Raw genomic sequence first — 11,924 nt, 5'->3', positions numbered from 1 at the left:
GTCGGCAGTCTTCCCTTCTAAGTGACATACCCTGCCCAATATCCACTTACTGGGCTGCAGAGATGGTGTGCTGGCCTCCGGCTTTGCTGTTGCCATGCTGTCGGTGCGCCAGTCTGCAGACGTGCGTGGTGGGGAGGTAGGTAATCTTCTCGTCGGTGCTGTTGTCGCCATTGTAATGGTGAGCGTTTTGCTGTCATTTTCGGAGGAATTATTTGTCTTATCTGCAATGCACATAAACGTAATTTTGAAACAATTACTGCTACGTCTATTTTACTCCTTCTGCTACCAGTTGAAGTGCCGCACGTTGCTGTGTTTGAAACACCAAGTGGAGGAGAACAATCGAGGAGGATTGGATTTTAACAACGGTATATTGATTGGATCCCTTGAATCAAAATAATAATGATAATAGCATCGCCTTATATTTATCCATAAAATCCTCACTGAGCCTCAAGACTCTTTTTTTAAGGGAGTTCAGTAATTACTTGCTTGGCCAAAACAATTATTGAGGGTCATAATTGAGGTTTGAGTAAGATTGTGTTCATAACACGCGGCCCATTTATGACTATTAAACTATGAAACATTTATTTTTTACCAGGTAAGGCCCACTGAGCTATATAGCTCTTTTTCAGAAGCGACACAGCCACAAATGATAACTCAGTGAAATTGATTATCACTTGGAAATGTGTAGTGGCGTAATGCGTACAGGGTTTGGAAACAGCTGTTGCATTCATGTACGGGGTCGCAAACAGTGAGGTCAGGACGAGCAGGTGCGAGCATGTGGCATGGGAGACAGCAGACGGAGAGACGCCAGCAATTAGGGAAAGAGGCAGTGATTGGCTGGCTGCAAAGGCAAACGCAGGGTAGGCGCCATGGAGGCGAGAGATAGAGGGGAGAGACGGCCTAATGAGGGCCACCTGAGGGCACTTAATGAGGAGAGGGATATAAGGGGAACGTGTGAAGCAATGGAGAGAGTTGGTTGGAGATGAAGAAGTGAAGAGAATTCAAGACAAGTCCGGGACCTTGCGCTCCACACCTCGTCCTCCCCAGCGGTGTTGGCTGATCCCGCGCTGGGGGCATGGGGGGGGGGTTGGAGGTGCCGGAGTAGACAGGCTAGCAGAGGAGAGGCGAGCGGAATATTTTGTCTGAGTGTGATAGGCTAGCGGGGTGAGACGTTAGCATTATACAGAGACAGAGAGTCCATAACCGGCTCGGAGTGCGGGGAGTAACAAGCTCGCGGAGCATGAGAGAGTAAGCTCGAAGTAGCAGGCTAGCGGAGGAAGAGAGGAAGAGTTCGCGACAGGAGTACGTGGTGTTGAACGTGAGGAGCATCCGTGTGGGATGCTGCGAATAAAGTGACATAGGAGAAAAAGATCAAGTTTCCGCGTGAATAAACACGACACTACAAATGTAATGCAGCCAAATACTCTCAACGTATGTTGATTATAAATGTGGAGGGAAAAACTGGAGGACACGCATACAAATTCACGCGATTAAGGGGAGAACATGCAAACTCCAAATGTGCAGGCGTCAGGGTCGGGATAAGACCCACCCCACAACCTTCTGTGTACGAGGCGATGTTCTTAACATCTCACCATTGCGGTACTCCCAATGTGCTAGAGCGATGGGCATGAGGACTGAAGGCTGAAGGAGGTGAACTAGGTGGAGCAGCAATGTATATTTTGGAGGGGAGTGCAGAGTATCATGACGTTCCACAGGCATAGTTTCAGCAGCAGCCATAGTTAACCCACTGCTGGATAAAGCCCTCCCAAATCCACCACATCTCTTGCAATCCGGCACTGGAATAATCTACATAGCACCTGCACACGAGCTGGTTCCATCGCTGTGTCTTATCAATGGACGTCCTGTCGGACGCATCACACTCCTAGGCTGCCACTCCATCATTATCCTTGATGGTCGGCAGTCTTCCCTTCTAAGTGACATTATCTGCCCAATACCCACTTACTGGGCTGCAGAGATGGTGTGCTGGCCTCCGGCTTTGCTGTTGCCGTGCTGTCGGTGCGCTGGTCTGCAAACGTGCGTGGTGGGGAGGTAGGTGATCTTCTCGTCGGTGCTGTTGTCGTCGTCGTAATGGTGAGCTTTTTACTGTCTTTTACGCAGGAATATTTTCTCGTTTCTGCAATGCACATGAACGTAATTTTTAACAATTGCTGCTTCTTCTATTTTACTCTTTCCGCTCCCAGTTGAAGTGTCGCACATTGGTGTGTTTTAAACACCAAGTGGAGGAGAACAATCGAGGAGAATTGGATTTTAACAATGGTGCATTGATTGGATCCCTTGAATCAAAATAATAATAGCATTGCCTTATATTTATCCATAAAAGTATCACTGTGTCTCAAGACTCTTTTTTTAAGAGAGTTCTGTAATTGCTTGCATTCCAAAACAATTATTGAGGGTCATAATTGATGTTTGAGTAAGATTGTGTTCATAACACGCAGCCAATTTATGACGATTTAAATATGAAACTTTTATTATTTTATTTTTAACTAGGTAAGGCCCACTGAGCTGTATAGCTCTTTTGCAGAAGCGACCCGGCCAATAATGATCACTCAATGAAATGGCTTATCACTTGGAAATGTATCGCAGCCAAATACTCCAAACGCACGTTAATTCTAAATGTGGAGGGGAAAACAAATCACATTGAGAAAAATCCATGCAATCACTGGGAGAACATAAAAACTCCAAATATACAGGTGTCAGGGTCGGGATCGAACCCACGACCTCCTGTATATCAGGCGATGTAGTTGACATCTCAGCAGGACCACGGTATGTTTTAGAGCAATCTCACAACATGGAGAAGGGTTTCATGACACACATTTTACTCGCGCGATGTGACCCGAACATTAATTTAAATCACTTTAGACCCGAAAGCATCTGTGTTAACTTTACGATTCATGGCGGTTTGGCACTTGGGAAGGAAACAGAGTACCCAAAGAAAACCCTACACGACTGAGTTGGGTGCCAGTCAGCACTGCGGTCTGATGCCCCCTCCCAGCCCCACGCCTACAACACCTGGAAGGCCTCGGTGGTCATCTATCCCAGTGCCAACGAGGCACAAGGCTGCGTAGCCTTTGAGATCCGACGAACTCAGGAGCACACTTCGGGTAGTTTGGCTGTGCGGTTAAATTGGAAGGGAAGGCTGTTGAAACCACATGCGGGGCCAACTCCAGCAATCACCAATCCAGGGTGGATTAAGCAATTCAATAAATGCCACTCTATGTGAAGACAAACTTGGGTCTCCATATTCTTGGGTCTTTTGGTAAAGTCACGTAGATAGGTTCAAAGAAAATAAAAATTAAATGACAAAAAAAACTATGACGTTTCGATTGCAACACAAGCAATCGTCATCAGGAGAGAAAAAAATAGTAGGAAAGCTGCCAAGGCAGGATGTTTTAAAGGTTAGTTTTAAAGCTTTAAGTCAAGATTTAAACATGGGTCTCTTATGCCACCGCTTATGGTCCACCGGTGGAGAACAGCACCACTTGCTTAATCACGGAGACACTGACGTGTATTATACGTGTGTCTATTGTTGAGCCTCATGGCAGATGTGGAGCGTACGTTCACAGGAAGTTCCTGTTTTTTTATGCAAATTTTGGTCACGTAACCAGGAAGTCACGATGTTAGATTTTCAGTGAACCACGCGGGCATCGGCCATCTTACTCATAATTCAAGATGGCGGCACGCATCGCATCTCAGTGAGACCACAGCCGCACTTGTCCATAGTGGGAGCTTAAGGAGCATTGTCTGTAAGTTTGTTTATATTCCTATGATATTGGCAATGCTGTTGTAATGTTGGAATGACCATTATACTGGTAGGAACGAAGTGGACCAGCCACCAATAGATTATTTCGTCCGTCCGCCCGACCGTCCGTCCGTCCGTGTAGCAACATCGCCCCCTACTGCAAACACTTGGCATGACCCTACAAAAACCTTTAGACTCAGTGACGCTTTCCTGGCTAAACAAGTGTAACATTCCCTTATAATTCCCTCAGATAGCTTTTAATTAAAACATTTAAATTAATGAGGCTTTCCTGGCTAAACACGTGTAACATTCCCTTGTAATTCCCTGAGATAGCTTTTAATTAAAACTTTGAAATTAAAAAATAATATCGTCCGTCCGTCCGTCCGATGTCCGATTACGTGTAGCAACATCGCTCCCTACTGAAAACACTTGCCATGACCCTACAAAAACCTTTAGACTCAGTGAGGCTTTCCTGGCTAAACAAGTGTAACATTCCCTTATAATTCCCTGAGATAGCTTTTAATTAAAACTTTTAAATTAAAATTTAACTCACAGCGCCCTAAAGCCTACAGCTAGGCCTAAAGCCTCGAACTACGCCTAGCACTCTCCCTTTGTATCGTACCCCCGCGTGTGTGCAAGGGAGTTAATGTTTAACAATGTTACATTCCCTGATGCTTTTAAATAGAAACATTTAAATTTAAAGCTTTTACTTAAATAATAAAAACATTTAATTTTAAAATTAACTCATGGCGGCCTAAAGCCTACAGCTAGGCCTAAAGCCTAGAACTAGGCCTCAACCTCTCCCTTCGTATCGTACCCCCGCGTGTGTGAAAGGGAGTTAATGTTTTACAATGTTACATTCCCTGATGTTTTTAAATAGAAACATTTACATTTAAAGCTTTTACATAAATAATTAAAACATTTAAATTACAAATTAACTCACAGCGGCCTAACGCCTACAGCTAGGGCTAAGGCCTAGAACTAGGCCTCACTCTCCCTTCGTATCGTCCGATTCGGTGTAGCAACATCGCCCCCTACTGCAAACACTTGGCAGGACCCTACAAAAACCTTTAGACTCAGTGGGGCTTTCCTGGCTAAACAAGTGTAATAATACATTATGTTTATATTCTTTGGTTATTCGTTCCTACCAGCCCACCCCGCAGGGTCCTGTTAGTGATGTAAATGCCTTTATGGTGCCGTTAAGTTGTTGTAGTAAATACGAGGCCTAGTTAGTAACGAAGCCTGCAACTTTCCTTATTGTGGATGTTACTTGTGATTTAGTAGGTCGAGTCAGACTTGTGCCCAGGTGGCTATGTTGCGATCCTGATAGTAAAGATGACGAAGTATCTCATCCACAGTTTAGTGTTATGTGTAATGCTGTACTTTTGGGGTGCAGTGGGATGAATACACGATGTGCCTGTATGCAACGCACCGGCTTGTGCTTTTGTCTAGTTGTTCAGTGGTAATGTAGGGGCCTGGTCCGTCCAGGATCTATTGTTATCTAAGACAATGGTGTTTCCGGATTATAACAGATGCTGTATCTGTGTTTTCTCACCAGTTTTACCTTGTTACAATCAATAAATGACGATTGGAGTTGGACGTTCATCCTTGCTCCGAGGGTTTATTGAACGCAAGGTTATCTACTCGACTAGCGGTGCAACGCTGCACACAGCGAGACCGAGATAGTAAATATTTTCTGATTTGGTACCTGGATTCATTCGGGTTTTGGAAATGCAGGACCTCAGCCGAGCTCACTCATTGCTCTGACATGTTCGTTATTGACCCTTCTAGCCAACCAGGGTGACAGGGGTTTTATTTATTTATCCGATTTCCTCTCGACTTAAATTTTTTGCTTGGATCAACAAAACGGGAAAGCTCTATCTCATTATGCGGCACAACTGTGTACTGCTGGGGTCATGGGTCCTTTCCCAGCGCAAATCAATCTTGTCAGTGGACAAAATAATTTCACCTTGACACAGCCACGTCTCACAGCAGAGACAATGAAGGCACCCTTGCCACAAGATAAACATCTGAGGTGAGGTCAACTCAATCTTATTATACCACCGCCGAATCAACAATAGGACTATTGTCGCCATCATCACCGTTCTGTTTTGGTATGGTGGAGACGCAAACAACCGCTGGGTTGATATCGCGATTCTTAACCTCAAAATGCACACAATCAAATGAATTGTGTAAGAAGCGATGTTTTCCTTTATGTATGTATTATGTAATGAGTTCACATCAGCCTAGCAGCCAATAGAGGTGCTACTAATCCACATCAGTGTTAATTCATCGATTGTTGACTCGCTCCATTCCCCAATGCCGTCGTAAACCGTTAAGCGTTTGCAAGATGAATGCGACCTGTTTGGTCTGCACCGCTCGGTTCAGTAAATTCAGCGGCAGTTATTGCGTTAAGTTATACTGATGTCTGCCATGGGAATGTGGAGTTTCCATCTGAGCAACCAAAAAAACAATGAACAAGATGCGATACATTTGAAGTGTTCTCCTCTCGTATGGGAGGTTTTCTCTGAGAACACCGGCTTCCTCTCCTGTTACAAACACGAACAGCAGTCATCCAAAACCTGATCCTCCTCCAAATCAATTCCTAAGACTCGGTGAGGTTTCTCCTGGGTGAACTTATTTAAAAAAGGAAAGGACTACTTTAAATGACAAAAATACAACGTAAATCTGCTCAAGTGAAACACTATATTGAGATACCAGAGCATATGCAGCATGCAAAGCGCTAGCCACAAATGAACCACGACACTTTGCTGATCCCGTCAACGAACATAAACCATCACGCAAACTACGGTCATCCTCGCAGCAGCTCTTAGCCATCTAACAAAGACGGCCACTGCATTGCACACTTTCAGATGTGCTTCTGCGGCTATTTGGAACGCTTTTACTTCTGATATCAGGAAGCCACTGGAGCAATGCACTCTGAAATCTAGATTGAAAAGTAATTTCTTTAGAACTGCTTTTTGTGTTTCATGAAGTGTCCTTCCTCCGCACCTCTGATTAACACGGTTGGCTATGTACGGTGTGAAATAATTTCAATATATATACATAAACATGCAGCGTCATTGTTTAAAACTGCACGGAACCCGCATTCTCGTGTTAAGCGCGGTTATTGTTGTTTGAGTTAATCGTCCTCCTTCCCTCCTGAAGCCCTGCTGCTGCCAACTGTGATATTTCTCACAAGTGGTCGTCCTTTGTAACCCGAGGCATCGCGTGACTCGGTTTCGATGCGCTATCGGACAAAACGCCACGCATCCTAGGACGGCGTCTTGTTTTTTTGCATCGTTATCATTCCTCTACGGAACTTCCCCTGACTGATTTGCCACGGGTTGTCATTTACACTGCATGAGCCGTGCACAGACATTATCGGGGAGGGGGAAACTGATGTCTTTGAGGACTGCACTGTTGACGAAATTGCAGCCAAAGGAGGTAACATGCCTGAGAGGAAGACCCACTTGGAGATGGAACGATGGGATTTGCTCGTGTGCAGGGGCAAGATGTATCATAGCAACATGGGACCATGATGGGACGGCGACGATACTGGGGCCTTCATATAGCAGTTAATAGAACATGGATGATGGTGGTGAAGATGATGATACCTAATGTTCCTCCATGAGAAAACCATGCCTTAATGCATGGCACGTTACCCATAACACAGATCTCAATTTGAAAAACAAATTCTGATTCTGACGGGAGTTAAAAAGATCAAAGTGAAGATGTAACACCACCTAAGATAACTGATGCAATGTGACTTAAACTATTTTTTTAAAAGCTAGAACTGTTTGTTTTGTATTTTACCCGCTATACAGCTCTTTATCAGAAGCGACCTGGCCACAAATGATCGCTCAACGAGGTGGCTTGTGGAAAGTTATAGCAGCCAAGACTCAAGGTAGACAGTATGAGGTCATCGCAGCCAGTTCCACCGATGCTTTCTTCTGCCAAATGTTACAACGTTGTTGCACAATTGACACCCACCTTCCAACGTATCCGTTCACAATCTCCCACTCTTCTGGCTTCAATGCTTCCCTTTGGTCACTGGCATCTGGGTGCCACTTCAGGCCCCTTGGTGCTGTTTCAGTAACCTGACCTCAATTCTGCACAGGTGCCCCATCTATCACAACATCCTTTACCCAATTATGTCTAGAGTGCTCTCTCTTGGCCACAATCTGTTGTGAACGCCCACGTTGCTCATCCTATCCTGCCAAACTATGGAACAGCTTCACCTCACTGGGGCTCATCAGTACAGTCAGGCATGTTGAACTAAATGCTGCTGGTTGCCATAAAAGATATATATTATTTGTATGTGGAGATACAGAATGTATGGTGATTATATGACATTGCAGAACATTGAAATTGTATATGCTAATTGGCGGGACAAGAGCTACGCTTGCCTGCTGCACGTATTGGTTTCTATACTTCTGTTACCTTAAATCAACAGGGCAGGTTAACCTCTGTAGGCCCCACTCCTTCCTCGTTTGGACACGCCCCTTCCTCTTTAGACTCCGCCTCATCGGAGGTGCGGGTGTTAATAAAGAGGTGTGGAGTTAATTTACTTAATTTGGTTTGTTTTACCTCTGAGGCCTACACGTTATTGGTTTTATCGTCAATGCTTTCTATGGAGCATCGAATAGCATCATCTCGTGTTCACAATATGCCCAAGAGCTAAATGCCTTTGTCGAAGTTTGCTAGCCACGAGTGAGCTTCAGGAGAGAGTTCACGTAGTTGTGTTATTTCACTTCTATTTAAATAATGCAGATCTACAATGATTTACTAAATGGGTCTGAGAGGTTTATTGAAATGCCGACAGAAGTCGTTATATAACTTTCCGGAGACTGTTCTCTGATACCAAAGTGGTTTTCCGCTTACTTTGAGAGTTCCAAATGGAAATGTCTGGCATCTCATCAGGTGACACCGAGAGTGCATTACGTACATTTGTTGGTGATAAGAGGTAACTTAGGTGTGAATTACCATTTCGGTCAAAGCAGAAAGCATCATATTTTTTTCCAGATGTGAAGCCTGATTGTATCAATCCCAGAACATTGCGTCCGCATCTTCTATGCATCGTTACACGAGGCAGGTACACCTCCTTTTCCTTGACCCATCCATATCTGCAAACAGAGAAGTTGCACACGGTTTTAATGTTGTGTAAATGAGAACTGGTCTTGAATGTGACACTTTACTAAATGTTGTAGAATCTGCCAGTCATTATTCAGAGGGTAAACTAAACAATGAAGAGATACATCCATAAACTAACAACAGTCTGGAGGAATTCAGTTGCTCAGTTGCTGGCACAATGGCCCTATAATCATGAAGTGACAAGTTCAAATCCCAGTCAGGATCTCTTCAGTCGATTGTCATCATCGTCATCAACATCACCCACCTCCAAGGTGGGTGACATGGGTACCATGTGACAAGACTGCACCACGAGAACATAACAAATGAGAGAGTCATCACTTGAAGAGTCCCAGGGAATCTTCTTTCACCACGTGCCACGTAGCCAACTTGTTCCAGACTCTCACCACTCTTTGCGTAAAAAAGACTCGTTGTCCAGTGGACAAACTGGTTTCTGGCATAATAACATAGAATTGACATCAATGACCCAGTATCATTAACAGAGGTGATAATCGCACAACATTCATTTCATAGGTAAACATTCACCTCTATAATATTTCACACGTATGACACCTACATTAATACATCCATGGCTTTTCCAAGCCATCTCTGACCATCCATGTCATGATTCATAGCGATAATCAGACTGAGGTCAGGTTATCGGACACTTCTGAAATGCCTGTCAGGATACCATACACGATCTATAATCTGTAGTGCTCCTGTTTCAGCTTCTGATAACCTCCATTGTAGAGCTAGAGATGTACAGCTCGACTGGGAGATAGCGAGCAGTTAAACAAACCTCAGTAGACACAACACAGTATCAGCATCGGATGGCTTTAGAACAAGATTCTACTTTAATCTCATTCGCACCGTTTTGTCACAAATGCATTTTAACTTTAAAATAATAATTGTTTATTACACTGCTCGCTCTCTTTCAGTGGCGTTGTAAATCTTCCTTCCGATATATAAGGAAGCCACTGGAGCTTTTAACTTTTAAAATCGAGATTGAAAACTGTATTTATGACTGCTTTTGTGTTTTCTTGGTTGTCCTTCCCTGGGACCTCCAATTAGCAAGGTTGGCTACGTGCTGTGCGAAAAAAGTTAAACATACACACACAAACATAAATCTCTTGCTCCGCAGTGAAGGCTCTCAAAGCGTGACGTGGGAAAATGTTCGCATGACAAACTGTGTCCGATCAGCCCGACTGGCATTGCGGAAGTGTTTGACAGCTTGACCCCCTTCACCATGATTGGGGACCGCTTCGTGCGGACAGAGTGTCTCACCTGCACGCCTCAAAGTGTCCTTTTTTCATTGCGTTCACCAGCTGGTCCTTCGTGACCAGGGAAGCCTCCAGGCTGACACACGCAGCCTCTGCGTCCTCAAACGAAAACCAGTTCATCCCTGCCACCGCCTCCACGTGGAACACGCCGAACACCCGACACGGCGAGCTCTTGTACTCTGTTGGAGGAGGTGGGCATACACGTCATAGGGAACTTGGGGATTTTCAGGGTTATGGTCATGACTATGCCACACATCGTGATATGGTCTTTTTAAAATCATTGTCGAATGAAAGCCGACCCATGATGTGCCAGTCACAGGGTCGATCAGTGCAGTGCGCCATAGTGGTAAGATGTAAACTACCTCGCCTGGTATACAGAAGGTCGTGGGTTTGATCCTGACCCTGACGCTTGTATGTGTTGGAGCTTGTGTGTACAACTCTGGACGCATGTATTTATCTCCGGGTACTCCAGTTTTTCCCCTCCACGTTTATAAATATGCGTTTAGAGTCTTTGGCTGCTATACATTTCCAAGTGATAAGCCACTTCATTGGGTTATAATTGTTGATATCCAGGTCACTTCTCAAAAATATATATTTAGCTAATTGGGCCTTACCTGGTAAATTAAAACAAATTTGTTTTAGCAGGTTGGTGATGGGGGAGGGCTTTGGACCGGCTCAGACACCATTCACCGGAACTCAGGTTGTCAGGGTAATGGCGCAGTTTCGTGACTCATTGTGACGTCACTCCACCCCCAATAATGCATGATACACTATATATATATCTACTACATACCTTGTTACAATAGTGTAGTGACATATATTGAGTTACTACGGCGTTTAGCGTCAGCTACTGATACAAGAATGGAACTGTACGTGTTGGAACCTCTCTCTGGCACCAGAGTAGGTATGGCATGGAAGGGGGCCCTTGGGTGACTGTCAGAGAGAGGTCAGTTAAGGACGTGACAGTTTGGGTGAACCCAAAAGGGCACGTGACCAGGAAAGGGTAGCGAGGGGGGCCAAGAGGTGGCGAGAGGGACACGTGATGTATGGCCCAGAACCTTCTAATAGGATCCAGAAGGAGGCGTGGCCGAGAGCGGAGCCAGGCCACGCTCAGGGGCACAAAAGAGAGGTCCCGAGAGCTGATCGGGGCTGTCTTCTGGAATGTAACCCGCCGTGCTACGTCTATTCGGTCTTTGGTCGTCACGGTCGGCATTTGGGGTGAGGCAGTATGTTACTGCCGTGGCCCAGTTATGTAGTTATCCCGTTGGGGTCTAGTTACCCATGGTAGTTACCACCTATGTCGTTATCATGTACGTTTACGTCGTCACCCTGTTGGGGTGTTAGAATAAGCGTGTTGCCTCCAAAGTCAGGTGTGTGTCTCCGTGGAACCCACTACAATAATGTAATGAGCGACTTCCGGGACACGTCGTGAAGAGGGTACTCTTCTTTATTTCACGTACGGGCACAGCACAGGCCAAGGTTATCTTCTTCCTCTTCCAAGTACACACTTTAGATATTAACGTTAAACAGACTACACACACGGTTGATCACATGGCGGGTTCCACCTGTCCACTCCCAGCCTCGCCTCTGTCTGACGGCGTGCCGGTAAGGCCGGTGGAACTCTGCAGGAGATCCGCCACGTGGCCGAACGACAGAGAGAGATGATGGCGAGCAGCGACGCAGACTGGACCCAAGACTCCACACACCGACCCCGAGTCCTCCTCTACCTCCACTTATATTACCGCAGGTGCGGC

At 45.3% G+C, this 11,924-nt stretch overlaps 1 long non-coding RNA gene across 1 annotated transcript; it reads right to left on the bottom strand.

Moving 5' to 3' along the window:
- Positions 1-1,994: 1,994 nt before the first annotated feature.
- LOC144936394 (uncharacterized) lies at positions 1,995-10,189 on the bottom strand. Its single transcript, XR_013637425.1, has 3 exons — positions 10,175-10,189; positions 8,747-8,886; positions 1,995-2,134 (listed from the first exon to the last, which is right to left on the bottom strand). It is a non-coding gene; the product is annotated as an uncharacterized LOC144936394 (long non-coding RNA).
- Between the last annotated feature and the right edge of the window lie 1,735 nt (positions 10,190-11,924).

Source organism: Lampetra fluviatilis, chromosome 16 (assembly GCF_964198595.1).
Source record: "Lampetra fluviatilis chromosome 16, kcLamFluv1.1, whole genome shotgun sequence".
In the NCBI taxonomy this organism is placed as follows: domain Eukaryota; kingdom Metazoa; phylum Chordata; class Hyperoartia; order Petromyzontiformes; family Petromyzontidae; genus Lampetra; species Lampetra fluviatilis.
Note: the sequence above shows the minus strand (reverse complement) of the source record. Positions and strands in the feature narration are given on the sequence as shown.